Source organism: Carassius gibelio, chromosome A6 (assembly GCF_023724105.1).
Source record: "Carassius gibelio isolate Cgi1373 ecotype wild population from Czech Republic chromosome A6, carGib1.2-hapl.c, whole genome shotgun sequence".
Classification (NCBI taxonomy): domain Eukaryota; kingdom Metazoa; phylum Chordata; class Actinopteri; order Cypriniformes; family Cyprinidae; genus Carassius; species Carassius gibelio.
In genome coordinates this window covers 16,687,504-16,704,626 of record NC_068376.1, presented here as the reverse complement: position 1 = coordinate 16,704,626, position 17,123 = coordinate 16,687,504, and positions in this window count along the sequence as shown.

Genomic DNA, 17,123 nt, shown 5'->3' with positions numbered 1-17,123 from the left:
GCTTTATCAAAAAATGTGGAGAAAAAATTTTATTAAACGTAAATAATGTGTTTATGTAATGTTTAAATACCAAAAGTTTACTCCTATAATCATAATGTGATAGATATTTTATAATAATATAAACATCAATGTGCAATATGCATGTTAAATCTGATTCTTTGAGTTGTTAGTTAGGAAAATCTTATTGTGTAATCTAATTCCACTTCATTTATGTGCCAGCTTTTAACAGCAGTTCTGCCTGTTGAGAAACAAGAAAATTGTGATTGTATTTCCATGGAACATTGTGTGCAGAAAATAACATGAGATTGCATGCAACTAGCACTGTCTTACACATTTGACCTATTATTCTTTTTTCTCTGCAGTAAACAAGTAAGAGATGCATCCTGTCACCACAGCGTTAGTCACCATTGTCATATTCCTCTCAGAAAATCAATGAGAAAAGTCCCACTTCCTCTGCTCCCTCTCCCCACCACTCAGTTCCTCCGAATGTCATACCCATTGCCCATTGTCACTGTATTAACCGTAGGCTAGATTAAAAGTAATTGGAAACTGACGCCATCCAGAGCTCCAATTAACACTCCCTCCAAAAGTCCCCTGTTCTGTGTAATCCACTATAATAGCTCCATGTTTTGGGGAATGGTGGCTAGCCCATGTTCACCATTCACCTCCTGACATTGGGCTCTTCAGCTCCATGCAAAAATCCCCCCCGTTTGCAATAATCTCAATTTCCAGCATTTGTCTCCCTCTCTCTCACTCCGTGGTGTTTGCTCACAGTCATTGCGTATGTATCGCGGGAGCAGGAGGTGTAATAGACTGCTGACGACTTGGTGGCAGGATTGTTAATTATTACCTCAGGGAACAGTGACCGGGGAGTTCAGCTTTTCCACTCATAGCACTTAAACAGCCGTGACTAGGCTACTGCACTTAACATATTCAAATGCTTCTCACTCTGAGCTGTCTGGTGTCAAACCTCTCACTGAGACATAGAAAGAGGAGCTTCAAAAATATTGAGTGAAAGTACAATGCAATATTATCCAGATGAAGAATGACTACATAGTATTTCAGTTTGGAATCACCAAGTATTTGTAACATTAGCTGCTAAAGATAAAATCCAGTCCAGTCAGAGCAGACACTAGCTGATAAAATAATGATACTAATGTAATAATAATTATATAATATGATTAACTGCTCATTTGATATCACAATATTTGACTGACACCTCCCTAAACTACCAAGCTTCACAACTGCTCTTGAAATGTACTGAAATGTACTATATATCCTAGGATTTGTTAAACCATTTTTTTAAAGTTCAAGTGTGTAATTCTGTATATTTCCTAAAGAAAAAGTTGAGTGATGCTTGCTAATATGCTGCTACAGTAAGATATTGAACTGTGTGTCAATACACTGGAACAAGTCAAAATAGCCTGTCCCCATGTTTTTACAATATTCTGGTGCTACAATGTTCTGGATCATTGCTAGTTTGCTGCTAGGGGGGTTTAGCGTGTTTTGGGTGGTTGCTCTGCAGTTGCAAGAGTATTACTAAATGGTTGCTTCCTGTTTCAAGTGAAAAAATCTCACTGCATATATTTATCATACAGTGGCCTCTACTAATATTGGCACCCTTGGTAAATATGAGCAAAAGTGGCTGAAATAAAAAATCTAACCATTCATTTAAGTGATATTCCACACTTCAGGAAACACACATTATGAGGTTAAGACTTTTCTCCAATGCATGCTGGCCACAATTATTGGCACCCTAGTAAAATATCTCTTAAGAATGTTTTAAGCACGCCAGGGTAACTAGGAGCGTGAAATTGTCCAGCCATGACTTCCTGTTCCACATGATTATAAATATGAGGAATACAAAGGCCCTTAATCATCCGTAACAAGGAGCAAAATCAAAGAATACATTCTGATGCGCACACCAAGATTGTTGAGCTTCACAAAATAGAAAGTAGCTGCAAGAAAATCCCAATTTCCATCATAATCAAGAAGTTCCAATCAGGAGCCAGAGAGAGGAGGTTTGTCTATATTATCATAATGCATAGTGATGAGGAGAGTTTGAGTGGCCAAAGCATCTCCAAGAATCACAGCTGGAGTCTTGGGGTTAGAAAGCTATATATATAGTACTGTGCAAAAATCTTAGCCATTACTATTTTCACCAAAAAAAAAAAAAAAAAAAAAAAAAAACCCTGGTTTTAAGCCTGTTATTTCTATCTTCTGCTTTAGAGTGTCAGCAGGAAATAACTTTTATTTTGCCATTAATTGTAATAATCCAGTTAAATGTTTGTATGCAAAAGGAGTCTGACAACAGCCAGTGCTCCACAGAGGTCTGGTCTCACCATCCTCCAGTCTGTCTGGAATGACATGAAGAAACAGAACAAAATCAGACAGACTAAATCCAGAAGAACTGTGACAGTGTTAAAGCATACCTAAGACAAAAGCTGTTTTAAACAAAAAAGGTGGTTGCACCCACTGTTGATTTGATTTTGTTAATTGAAGGTAAATTGCTAAATCAAATTATATGACATTATTTTTGAAAGCATCCTCAGTTTACAGCATTTTTACACAAGTGCCTAAAACTTTTCACAGTACTGTAGCCTTGCCTGCTTGGTTTCTTCTCTGGTTTCTTGGATTTAGTGTGTTCTGTTTCTTCAAGTCATTCCAGACTGGATTATAGTGAGATCAGACCTCTCTGTATAGAACACTTTGTGCATAAAAAAAAAAAAAAAAAAAACTAAAAAAAAACCTGATATTAAACTGATATTTCCTACTGACACGTTACAACATTATATATATATATATATATATATATATATATATATATATATATATATATATATAAACCATGGTCTTAAAACCATTTATTTTTTTGTTGGTGAAAATACTTATGGCCTAAGACTTCTGCACAGTACTGTATTGTATTAGGGTTGGGCAAGTTAACGCGTCATTATCACATCAACACATTAATTGATTGACGCCGACAATTACTTCATGGCGCATTAAAGGGGGGGTGAAATGCTCGTTTTCACTCAATATCCTGTTAATCTTGAGTACCTATAGAGTAGTACTGCATCCTTCATAACTCCCAAAAAGTTTTTAGTTTTATTATATTCATAAGAGAAAGATAGTCTGTACTGATTTTTCACGGAAAAACACGAGCGTCTGTAGGCGTGACGTGTGGGCGGAGCTAAAGAATCACTAGCGCCAGTAGGCTTTTGCTTTGATAGCGTTTGGAAGTTGTGACATTACGTGAGGACAAAACCAACCAAAACAAACCATGGCTAACAGTCAGATTCAGCGTATATTTATGATCCAGAATCAGATCCAGAGGCTGAAATTCAACAAGAGCAGCAGCAACAACAGCGTCTCTATGTGGTATGTACTGAAACTGTATATATATTTGCTTAGCGGTTTTGGAAAATGACTAAGTTCCACTTTGTCGTCTTTTTTTTTTTAAGCTGTACATGTGGAAAGTGCAGTTTGATGACAACATCGCATGCTGTTTACTTGATGTGCTCACGCGCCGATAGCTAAGTTAACAACACAGAGATATTTGAAGCAGTTTTACTCACCGCATGCGGTTTCAACACACGATCGTGACCCTTTTTCGTTGGGACTGCATTATCCTTAAGAAATAAATGATGTGCAAATCCGGCATCAAACTGGGCCTTGTTTGTAAAACAAGCATCTTCGAAATGCAGGGGAACAAACACAAACACTTGCACAACTCCGTTGATGCTCTGTAAAAATAAACTCCATCCACTGGTCCCTTAATGCTGTTTCTCTTTTGGTAATCTGTGCAGGGTTGTCTTGCCCTGGCAACCAAAAACACACTCCTTTTGTGACATTTCGCCACACTCTCGCTCTGATCAGTGAATGTCTGTTGTGCTCTCAGTGTTCTGCTATACGGGAGCGCGCGCTCTTCCGGGAGAAGTGCCCTCAGGACCCATATAAGGAAATTCCGCTCCATCTAACATCACACAGAGCCATACTCGAAAAAAACTTTCCGAAACTTGTGACAAACCGTTAGGAGTATTTTTGGAACAGAAATACTCCTTCAAACGTACAACTTAAATTTTGAAACTTTGTCCATGTTTAGCATGGGAATCCAACTCTTTAACAGTGTAAAAAACTCAGTATGCATGAAATAGCATTTCACCCCCCCTTTAAGACAGTTTTTTTTATTATAATGAAAGTCTGTTGTTCACTGGCTCTAAATACACATAAAGACAAACCATGGGTCACAGGGGGAATGATGGCTTGGGATGGGCATCATCATGTGTCTCAACCAATGAGAGCACTTTGGGTGGGCATAAGACTGCAGCAGCATCCACGTTAATGTTCCCGATCAAATGATTTAGGCTAGGCATCAACATCAGCGAAAACTACTTTGTTTGGCCTTCCAAAAGAGGACAATATCCACTTCATCATGCCTGGGGCTGATCCGAGCATTGAAATACAACAACTTTGCACTGTGGATCACTGAATTGGCTTTCACCGTGGACGAAGCGGTGTCCAGCCTGGGGTTGTCACATGTAGTTACAGCAAGATCAAGGTATTCATTCTCATACCGGCTGCCTCTGCTCTCGGCTCCCTCTAGGCCTCTTCTCGCTCAAGGCTGCGTTGTGTGGCGTTGTTCCATTGAGAAAGTGAAATGTATGTATGTAAACAACGTATGAAACACTAATTTACTCAGACATCACTCTTGAACTAAGCAGGTTTAATTTTGTTCAATATTGCAAATCTGTGTGTTCAAAGATGAACTAACTTGAATCCTTGAATCACCTCAGGCATCCCTCACTTGAAATTCAAAATAGTTTAGATTCCTATTCATTTCACCTGTGGAGTTTCAACGTAAGTCAATGGTAAATCAGACTACACATTACGGCATTAGATCTTAGAATGCCACAGCATGTCACACATAGTTAGAGATTTCCTAGCAGTAACTTACAGTAACTTACTTTGTATCTAAATGAGTGCAAATTGACAGCAATGGCACAGCATGCTGGGTCAGTCAGACAAAGTTGGCATAAGAACCTCAGAAGTTTGTCTGGAACATACAGTTGCAAGATCTTTCTGAAGACTTCTATTTGGTCCTTATTCACAGGACAGCAGAAGCAGACAAGGAAGTGGGGAAATTGGCCATAAGCTAAGTGGGATTCAAACACTGGTCAGCAAAAGCTAACAACTGTTACATTTCTCGACAGGTGCCAATACCTACTGTGCAATTGCTTCAAAGACACCTACTGCATTTTGTTCATCTCCTACAAAACACAGCAACACCGTGATGAAATAGATTTTTTACAAAACCCGGCTTTGTTTGGTTAAGTTGTGTTGGCTCTGTTCTGTGAGATTGGGTAGATAAGCCTGTTTAGAGAGACACTGCTTTTGCTCCACTGCTGTGTCTATATCAAGCTTTCTTTGAGGGAGGATATGGACGGGGGTGTGAAAACAATAGGACAAAATGGCCTTAACATGCTTAGAGCCTCTTCTTTCTTTAATCAAAGCACACACACATGCAGCACAAAGGGAAAAAGAGAAAACGTGACTCTTAGCTGGAGCTCCGTAGCCTCTGTTCTCCAGCTTAGCTTCACTGACTGTCCCCTATGTTGAAAACAAGTTGACACATGATTTCAATGGCTTCTTTCACTTTTAAACTCTCTTAACCACAGAAAGGCTCTGACCATATAAGCATATATATTATCATTGCATACATTCTCTGAGAAACAAACCCGCCATGCCATAGCTAGCGCAAAGCATTCTTTTTGAACTACAGAAACACCATGTTTTAATGCAGAGCTCACTCGTTAGCGGATCTAAATCCAGATTAAATCCATTTGGACCATGAATCCATCCATTCTCCAAATCATTTGTCCTGTCTAGGGTTGGAGAGTTGGCTCACAGCAGTTTTTCTCTACCCTCTTCCTGGAGGCTCATCAGCAGAACACAACTGAAATGTCTCCTTTTACTGACCCATCCATTTCTTAGATTCTATACTAATCTGCTTGTTTCAGGTGTGTTTAAAAAAAAAAAAAACTGTTAGTGATTCTCCAGGAACTGGCTTGAAAAGCATTCATGTAGCAAAGCAGTACAGAGCATTATACTGTATTATCAATGCCAAGGTCATGGGTTATTATTCCCAGGAAATACATGAAGTATTATAGAGCATTTTGTTTACTGGCGTCCAGGTGCGGGTTAACCGGTTAATAAACAGCATATCACAAATGCGCTAAATCTAAATTATTTTGGATGGAAGCATTCGCAAAATGAATAATAATAATAATTAAAAAAAAACATGAAACATATGTATACAGCACCATGGTAATCCCAGGTGGTCTTGCTTAACTTTTGAGATCAGATGAGCCCACTGGACTATGAATCACTGCTTTAACATAAAAAAGCTATTTTTCTTCACTATATATATATATATAAGACACCCTATATATGAGTATGAGGTACCACTTTATTGAGTTTTCTATCAACAAACTGCTGCTAATTAATAGTAGGTGGTTTATGTATGGGAAAAGGTTAAGGGATATATAATATGGTCATGCAGAATAAGGCAATAATATGTTCTTTCTTAGTAATAATAAACAGTCAATATGATAGTAATATGTATGCTAATAAGCAACTAGGTAATAGTGAATAGAGTTCCCTAATTTAAAGTGTTACAATTTGTTTACTCTCTGGTATTGTTGTTGCCAACCTAAAATTTACAATGAATCATAGGCTACTATTTTGGACCCTCTTTTCAGAAATCTCCAAACAATAGTCATGATTGTTTTTTAAACAAAATATATTTTACTTTTTGGAACTTAATTTGAATACACCTGCTGGATTTCATTGCTGTCAAAATTAAAACCTGGTCATTTTGTCTGGTATCACTGTTAAAGTAGATAAACTTTGCCCTTGTGATCTTTATTGCTGATTTAGCACAGAGACCATCATTATATGACACCTTTATTATGTATTTTGGCCCCCACATGTCAGCGCATGCAGGTCCGGATGAAATTTTACTGAAGCTCAGTCGGAACATTGATATAATATTGGATACCCATCTTTAATTTGATAGCTGAATGAAAGGAGTATACCTGGAAGGGCATAAAGAGTTTAAAGATGGCTTTAGCTGCCCCACTTGCCCTAAGTCTAACATTCAAGGGGAGAAGAGTATCCCTTTATCATCCTCCTCGCTCTTGATATGATCACCCTCTCTGCTTCCCCCTACCCTACCGAGCCCGAGAGCTGAGCTGGCTGATGACGAAGAATAGCTACATTTAAAAAATTGTACTCCCTCTCTCTCTCTTCACTCTCCATAGATTAATTTTCCAGGAAGCCCTGTCACTGCCCATACATGGAGGGACAGGGAGAGAGAGAGAGAGAGAGAGAGAGAAAAAAAGAAGGAGAGGGAAGAAATTGCGGGGAGGGGAGAGATTGGGGCTATGGTGCAAAAGCCTTTTCCCTTTCCTTCTTCCCCTTCTTTTTTTCCTTTGACAGATCATTTTCATACGGGGGTATCAGGGGGTCTGGCCGATAATTGGCATGCAGATTGCTACTGATGGCATCCTGCAACAGAAGAAAAGAGCCGGCTAGTTAGAATAATGAGCCAGCCGTTCTGATGGATGTCTGAGAGAGGAGGTCATACAAAAAGTTTCAGACACAATCCAAACCATGTTCCCGTCCCTCACCTCCTCACAAGCCAATATCCCAACTTCTCCATTAAAGAGCCTCTTTTCTTTGCCTGATATTACACTATTGCTCTCAGATCTTTTGCTCTTTCAGTCCTCCATCACTTCCTTTTGCTTTACTTCACTTAGATCCACCTTTACTACCTTATGCTTGCTTTCGTCTTCCAGCTTTTAGCTCATATTTACCTTACTTCTTTTTTAAATAAAACATCAAGGCCTTGATGTCACAATATGCCTGTGATATGAATATAGTGTATAGTGTGTAGCATTGTGTACATTGGCTACACTCATCTTAGACGATGCCATGCCATTAGAGTAAAGCGTATGTTGCCTGTATTTGCCAGTTAACTGATGGCATTAAGTGGCTTCTTGTCATCAGTTCCATAGAAAAGGCTGGTTGGTGAAAAAATCTCTCTTCATTCAGTTTCCAGATGTTACATTAAAGAGTACAATATAAGGCATTTCTAAAGGGCATCTTAATAGGGGTGCTGTTGAAGTATATTTCATCATATTCCATATTCTCTTAGTTTTAGATGTCTTCTCATTTATATGTGAATAAAATAGCACATTAGTTGCATAGCTAGATGTTTATATCCTTGTGCTAAGGAATGCACCTGATAACACCAACGCTATTTAATTTAATGACTATGAAAGGGAACGTATAGAGTTTGCTGATTTGTATGTTGCTAACCAGCATAAATTCAATTCAAGTCACTTGAAAAGATTTCTGACATTCCTTATTAACCTTGCCAGTTTGTCTGTGTTTTTGTTGTTGTTGTTGTTACTGTATATACATAAACCATTTAAAATATAATTACAATAAAATTGTATGGGTGGTTGAATGTTTTTTGGTATCGTTTAAGGACTAATTCTCATTATTAATTGAGAATTATCTCAACTTGCCTCAATAAACTCCTAATTTGCTGCTTATTAATAGTAGGTAGTTGTTAAGTGTAGGTATGGGGATGGATTAAGAGATCTAAAATATGGTCATGCAAAATAAGGCATTAATATGTGCTTTATAATAGCAAATATGCTAACAATATGCATGCTAATAAGCAACTACATAATAATGAGAATTGGTTAATAGAACTAAAGGGTCACACTTTATTTTAGGGTCCAATTCTCACTATTAACTAACCATTAACTATGACTTTTGCCTCAATTAACCCCTTATTTGCTGCTTATTAATAGTTTATAAGGTAGTTGTTAAGTTTAGGGTATTGGGTAGGATTATGAATGTCATGCATTATACGTACTTTATAATTACTAATAAACAGCCAATATGTTAATAATAGACATGCTAATAAGCAAGTAGTTATTAATGTGAATTGGACCCTATACTAAAGTGTTACCAAAATGTCAGTAAACATTTGGTTCATATGATCTTCATTTGTTTGTCTTTGTTGTGTAGACCTCTATTTATATACACCATAACAAATAATCTACTCATTTTTGTTCATATTTTTGTCTCTTTTTCCTTTTTTTAATTGAAAGAAGTCTCTTATGCTCAGCAAGGCTGCATTGATTTGATCAAAAATACAATAAAAACAGATTACAATTTAAGATAAATTAATAAAAAAATTTCAGCAAAATGTTTAAGCAGCCATTACCAGTTTCACATGATCCTTCAGAAGCCATTCTAATATGATGATTTTAATGCCCAAATAGGGGTTGAATGACTACTGATTTTTTAAAGTCGACTTTTATGTGATGAAAGTCGAGTCGAAGTTGACTAGTCGCTGATGACGACATTAATGAACAAATACGTCTGGAGCTGTGAAAAACAAATGACACAGCGCTACTGATCCTATAACAGCTCATTTTTATCAGTTCTTTTGCCTTTGGGTCGTTTTATTTCTCACAGATTTCTGCTCGTTCTAAATCAGATCCAGATGAAGTAGCACAGTACAGATTACATTCATATGAATGCATCAGTGAGATCGATTGCGTGTGTGAATTATTTATACATGGCAACGTCTCTCTAGTAGTAGTGACACTGTGGGATTTAGTTATCAACAAATATGCTTGAACTTTACAGTTTCTAAGCTATTTTATTGAGAAATCACAGAACAGCGTTCAATCTCCTGTTCAATTTCCAGCATCCATTAATATAATCACAAGTCTTGTGGACCTTCAGAGTATATATTTATTTGTCCTTTTAACTGTTTGGAAACGGTGCCTAAATGTGGAAGTCCTTCATAGATTTATTATACTGTTTTGCCCTCTATAGGACAGGCGACTAGTCGACATCAAACTTAAAGCGTCATGGCAGAGCATTGTAGTCGGTGCAACCCCTATGCCCAAGATATATTTATTTTCTTTCTTTTTCAGGATTCTTTGATGAATGGAAAGTTCAAATTAGCAGCATTTATTTTAAAAATAAATTTTGTAACATGATATATTTTACTGTCATATATATTAATATTACATTTTTAATATATTGAATATCTAATAGTATTCTATTCAGGAGAAGTGTTATTATTATGATTATAAAAATTATTATTATTCTATAATTTTATATATATATATATATATATATATATATATATATATATATATATATATATATATATATATATATATATATATATATATAATAGCTTCTCTTGATGGAAAATCAGCATCTTGTATACATGTTTATTCAAATATTACATAGTTTCTAAACAATGTCCTTTGTCTAATTTTTGGGATTGGACTAAATCCCTAGCTGAAACATCCGCTCATGGCTTCTTTGCCATGCCTTGAGGAAAGATTCAGTTCTTCAAAGACACAAGGTTTTCAATAGCACACTGACAAGAGGATTTGGGGTGTTGGGCCTTACAAATATCAACCGCCATCAACCTCAGTGTGAACCAGAAACCTGTTCTCTTCAATTATTATTTTCTGAATGAAGGCAGATATTGGAATGCTGACGCACCCTGTTTCTGGCTTTGTGTTAAAACCAGAAGCTTTGAATGTTTCTTTTTTTTACAATCTGTCCTTTTCTTTTCTTCACGGTTCCCTGAGGTCTTAACTCTCATATCTGTAACCACATAACTACTGCTGAACCCCACCCATTGTTAACCCCACCCCACTTCTCTGTCTCTCTAACTTTAATATACTGTTGTTCACTCACAGGTCCGTTGGGGATGTTGAAACTGTCCCCTGTCAATGGCGAGTATTTCCCTTCTGCTTGTCTTCATGATTCTGCACCATGATGTCAGAATGGGCCTGGAGGGTGTGGTGAGGCCTAGCAGTTAAAGCTTCTCACACAAAGGAGCTGTCACTACCACACCGCCCCATGAATGCCGTCCCGCCGCACTGATCTCTTCTAATCCCTGCAGCTATACTGATAATTAGCCCGGCCTGTCATCCAGCTTGGCACAGCCTCCAGCACAGGTAATGCAGCAGAGGAAGGCTGATTCAGTGTGGAGGTGTAGAGGACATACACTTAACTTTCTTTGTCTTGTGTGGCCCCACAAAGTTAAGATCCCTTTAGTGCTACCCTGTAAATCTCACACACATAACCGCCAGTGAATCAGCAATTTAGAACCTTGAAGAGCATTCATTGGAAAACTTTTGAGGCAGCCAGAAACAAAAACAACTTGATAAAGAGCTAAGATTAAAATCACAGAAGCATGTGGAAGGTTTTTTTGGTTTGTTTGTTTGTTTTTTTTATGTTTTTTTTTTTTTTTAAGATTATTACTTTATATTATGTTCGGTGCCTGTTTGCATTTCATTGTGGTATGGGAGTTATCTGTATTTTTTGTGTGACTAGCATAGAGGGAAAGAGTGTTTTTTTTTTTTGTTTTTTTTTTAAACAATATAATTAGTTATAGATCTCATCAAGCCTTAGAAACCAGCTTGTAATATTTAATATTGTAATAACCAAATAACCATAAGAGCTTTCATTTTTAGCTATTTTTGTTCCTTTAAATGTAGCTGTCGACTTGAACACAAAAATAATAATCTAAATATTGAACTTATTAATTAACACTTTTGTGCTTGGTGCTTTTGTAATATTACTGTAAATTATATACTTGCTTAATTTTGAAACTTGCTTAATTTTTTGGGAAACTGAATGGCTTTTGTGCTTTTTTCTTTATTTGCTTATTTTTTACACCTTTTTTGTTTTATACATTAATATACAAGATGCAGTACTTATTAGAAAATGTAAAACATTGATGGTGATTCGTTGTTGAAAAGGAAATGTCCATGGACATGTTATGTGCCAACATGTGTCTCAGTCTCTTGTTGAGATGACTGTTTCATGACCGTTGCACTGTGTAACCAATCAATTTATGCAATTAACATATAAACCACAAAAAAAGATTTTCCTTAAGCCTTTTGCATCTAAATTTTCAGAGACCAGAAACTATTTTTCCTTGGCTAAAAATCTGCAAGCATTTATTGGTCACTTGTCATTTAACATTTAACACATTTTATTCAAAGCGATTTACAGTTCAAAGCATGAACCTTTCCAGTGTGTTGCATCACCTTCACTGCTGAAGTTTGCAAGTGCTGTGTGTTCAGGATTAGTTGCTAATCAGGACAGTCCAATTTACAGGAAGTCAAGAGTATTGTCATGGAGATGCCAGGGACTGAACCTGCGATTTGCAAGGCATGTGCGCTATACTACCACCGAGCTACATCCTCTTATTAGCATGATTCATATTCCCGAACACACTCAAACCTGGAAATTTCAGGAAATGCCAACTTTAAAGCCTGTACTAAATCCAAACTGTGCTTTCATCAACTTTTGCACAGAGGAAGTGTCCGTCCCAGAGGGTCCTCTCTGCAAACATAATCTCTCCCGCACCCCCATCAACGCCAAACAGAAAGAGAACAAATTCACTGTCTCATCCTCATTCTTTCTGTCATGCCAAGAAGCTGTATACAGTACACTGCAGATCAAAGCCTTAATTGAAAAATAATTATAGGCACTTAATCATGGGAGGCGGTGGGCTAACTGAAGTAAAAACAAGGCAGTGAGTGGAGGCCCTCCGAATCGTAACAGAAAGAGGATATTGTGTGAGCTCCCGTCTTTAATAAAGCATCGTCTTCAATCCCCCATTGTCTCCCAGATTAAATTGGAGAGGGCTATTAGCAGAGTTAATTGGTTCTCTAATTTAGATCTGGCCAGTCTTAATGCATAACGGATGTGAGTCGCAGTGGCCCATGATGTGCTCACTCTGTCACACCATATTGCCAGACCTGATTGGTTAATTGCTCTGGAATCTGCAAAGTTTGTGCCCATCCTTCAATTGCATGGGACCTCGGCCTTCCTGGAGGAATCTCCACTCTCACTTCACTTCTCAAGTGATTCTTCATTCCTGTACTCATGCTTGCAAGTTGTTTTGACCATATAATGCAGCGGCATAGTGTTGCTGATCTCTAGAGTGAGTTTGTGTTTCCTGGTAAGAATGAAAAGTCACGCATCTTAAATAAATTCACCCTGTGACTCCAATATCCGCGAGGCTCTGACCCAAGGATCAACACATTATGTCTAGCAATCGATAATAGGGAAAAGGTCTTTATTTTCATCCTGAAACCTTTTCAAAGAACTGTGTTTCCTCTGTTGTTCGAACAAAAGTGTCATTTTGTTTTCACCATTTCCCAGTCCTTCTGCGAGAGCCATACTAGATGTTGTATCGTCTGCTTGGTGTTGTGTATTAGTAGATGCTAAACATTGAAGCCAGGGACCCCTGGGCTTTTTTCCTCTTCTAGGATTTGAAATCCTCTGTCTGTCAGCTGAAAGCGGCAACGCTGGCATTATGGAGCTTTGGGATGGACAGAAGAAAAAGAACAAGGACACAGAAGATTGTGAGGAACTATGGATTGACTGTTTCAACACTTATTTCGAGTGTGAAATGTGGGTAAAAATCCTAATTGTCCTCTTCTTGACTGGCCCACATTCATTGCAAAATCCTCAAGGCCTGTTGTGAAGTACAAACAAACCGTTTCCGCTTGGGGCTTCTGAGAATGGAAACAGAATGAAAAGAAACACTCTTATCAAGTGCTCTGCGAATTTGTTTCCAGCAGCGAAACAAGCGGCTTATTCTGTGCACATCGCGCCCTCTAGTGACAGCTGAGCTTTAATAGCAATTAGGCATCGATCTAGTGCTTAGTGAGGAAGAGTTACAGAGGAAGTGAGAGAGAGACTGATAGTCTCTTATCAGAGGAACTGTAGTTAAACCAGCCCCAACAGCAACAAACAAAAAGAACTAGTGGTTAGTGAGGAAGAGTTACAGAGGAAGTAAGCCAGGTAACCATGGGTAAAAGGCTGTAAATAGCATCCTATTTGTCACATTTTCCTGGAGAGTCTTTCATCTTGGCCAACACTGCACGGCTCAGGTTCTATTCTCTGAGACTTCACTAATGGAGCAGATTGCAGCTGCTCAGGCTATCAGAGCTCAGAGGCACAGACAGAATTTAAAGACCAGGAACCTTTATGTCTCTTTATGAGGATGCAAGCCATTCTAGGTCATGGTGTAAAACAGGAGAGACAAATGCAAGGCCACTGCTGAAAGAGCGGTAGGAAGGCAGGCTGTCCTTTGCTGAGGGAGAAATGGAGAGGGGTGTGATTCAACATTTAATCTCATTCTGAGATGAATGTGAGCTGATAAGAATGGTAAGGAACCCAACTCTGTTGACCAAGAGATAAGAACATGCAGCCAGGCTATTGTGGGTAGCTTGCTTTTTTTTCTCAGAATTTACAGTCACCACACTTGTTGCAAACTTGTGGATTCTATCTTTTCACACATGCACTGAAAAAGGAGTTTTAGAACTTGTAAATTTCACAAGCAATTACACAAATGGCAATATATTATGTTTCTTCTTTACTTTTTTCTCTTTTTTTCAGTATGACAAACATTAGCTACTGTTATTTATTTATTTTATTACTTCTACCACAGCTTTAAACTTACTTATAATCATAATCATGCCTTGCTTTAAAAAAACAATTTAATCTATAAATGTTACTACTTACTTACTATACAGTTTTAATAATCATTCAGCTTCTATGAGAATAGGAAAGTACACACCAAAGCTATAATGATAATGGCGCTGTTATTGTTTCAGCAGGTAACAAAGCTTGATTGCATTATTTTCCGCTGAAATGAGCATGGACTGATTCTGCATTCATAAAAATGAATTGTCAAGTTTAAATTTACATCTGTTTATTGTTAAAAAGAAGATAAAGCTCTGCTCATGTTCAGGCAAAGAATAATGAAAGTACACCTTATAAATCTTTACCAAAAATCTATGTGTGTAAAGTCAAAATTCTGTTCTCATTTCTAGCACATTTAACTACTGTATATTTATTGCCCCTAATTTCTCTCATATGTTCATGACTGATTTATAGTCTTCCATTTCAGAATTATTTCAAATGTCAATTATATTCTTAAGATCACAAACGTACTTTTTTTTTTTTTTTTTAACCACTGATTTACTTAAGTAGTGGCTGTTTGTTTTTGCTAAAATTTTTGGGTTCACTTATTTCTTAAAGCGTACAAAAACCCTTTAATAATGATTCTTTTGTAATTGTACCTGTACATTTTTTTAGGACTTGAGAATTTGGTTTTGGAGTGAATACAAGGATTTATTTGACACAGTCACATCACAGTTTACCACGCTCTTATAGTCTACTGGCTGTAGAGCTCCATACACTGGTCCCTGAGGTTCTGAAGTTTGTGTACTTCTGCACGGTTGGCCGTGAACTCTTCTATGGAGGACAGCTCCAAATCACTCTCCTCATCAGACAACTAGAAGGCAGGTATAATACAAAGCTTTTCAGTCCAATATTAAAGACAATGTTCAAAAACAAATGTTATTTCTGCTGCAAGATTTTAAAGGCAATGGGAATTACTTGAGAATATATGAGATATGTGAGAATGTGTTTTACAATGACAGGGTGATGGGTGTAGCTGGAAGGTGGCAGAACTCTAATCCCACCCACAGGATTTTTGACTGGTGTTATTAGCTGTCTTTTTTTTTTTAACCTTTTATATATATATATATATATATATATATATATATATATATATATATATATATATATATATATATATATATATATATATATATATATAAATAAAATTTTTGTCAAAATGGCCTGACACGATTTCCACTTCCTTCTACAGTAAAGAAACCCATAACAGGATTGATCCACCTCCAAGTTTGATGATGGAGATGGTGTTCTTGCCTTTTTTGCAGCAGACATATCGCTGATCCATGGGTCCAAAAAGTTCCAGTTTGGTCACATCACTCCATATAACATTCCTCCAGAGCTCCACAAGTCTACACACATGTATTTGATCAAGTTCAAGTTTTCCTTTGTTCTTCTTGGTCAAGAGTGGTATTCTACAAGATGTCTCAACATAAAGGCAATACTTGTCTAGTGATCTTCTCACACACTGCTTTGAAATGGTTTTCCTCCTTTCATCGGGTCATCTTGCAAGTCTTTGGGTTAACATTGCAGATTTTTCTCAGTTGCTCTGATTAAACATTTTATGATATTGTGCTTTTTCTTCAACACCCTCAAAGGTTTTCTGGTAAAACACACTTTAAGCTAAGGAATAATAAGGCTGAGAGCTGTGTGTCTAGGAACTTTCAATGTCTTGGAAATCTTCATATAGCCTTAGCCTTTCTAAAGTACTACGATATTTATTCTCTTTAGCTTTTGTGAGATCTCTGTTGACATTTTTCCTACTCAACTTCAACACATGCATGGGCTAACTGTACGTGTAACGGCTCAAGCTAATTCTGTTTTTAATAGAGTTTCTAAAAGCTTAATTGTGTTTTGAGACTGTTTTATTCCCCACCATGCAAATAAGTGATTTAAAAACAACAATGTTGAATAGGAGTTGAATAATTATGACATAGCAGTATTATTAAAAAAATCTCATAACTCATAACAATCTCATTACATTATATATTGACAATATCACTTTTAATATGCCAGTGAACTGTTATAGATAAAATTTTTATTTTATCCTGGATCTTCAGAAAAGCTTGTATTTGTAAAGTACTGCAGTCTCTGAGGGGTTGAGTAATTTTGATTGCAACTGTATATTATATATATATAGTTTTCAGTGACAAGCAGTGTCAGCATGGAAATAGAAAATTCAGCGTGATGTGGCACAAAAAAAAAACAGATCATCATATTCAGAACATATTTCATGTTTAATATTTGGACCAATTAAGTTTCAGAATAATTTATTTTGTTGGCTGAAATTTGTACATTTTGTTGTTTCAAATGATGTACTTTTTGGACTGTTTAAGGATTAGTTCCCCCCGAGAATAAAAGTTTGTCCATCTTCTACTCAGCCTCGAAGCATCTGTGACGATCGTGCACCAGAGAGACACAGGGAGAGAGAGATCCAATCGCAGATTTTTAGTAAGGGATAATCGAAAATCGTGGTCGAACAAGCCAAGGTCAAAGCCAAACAGATA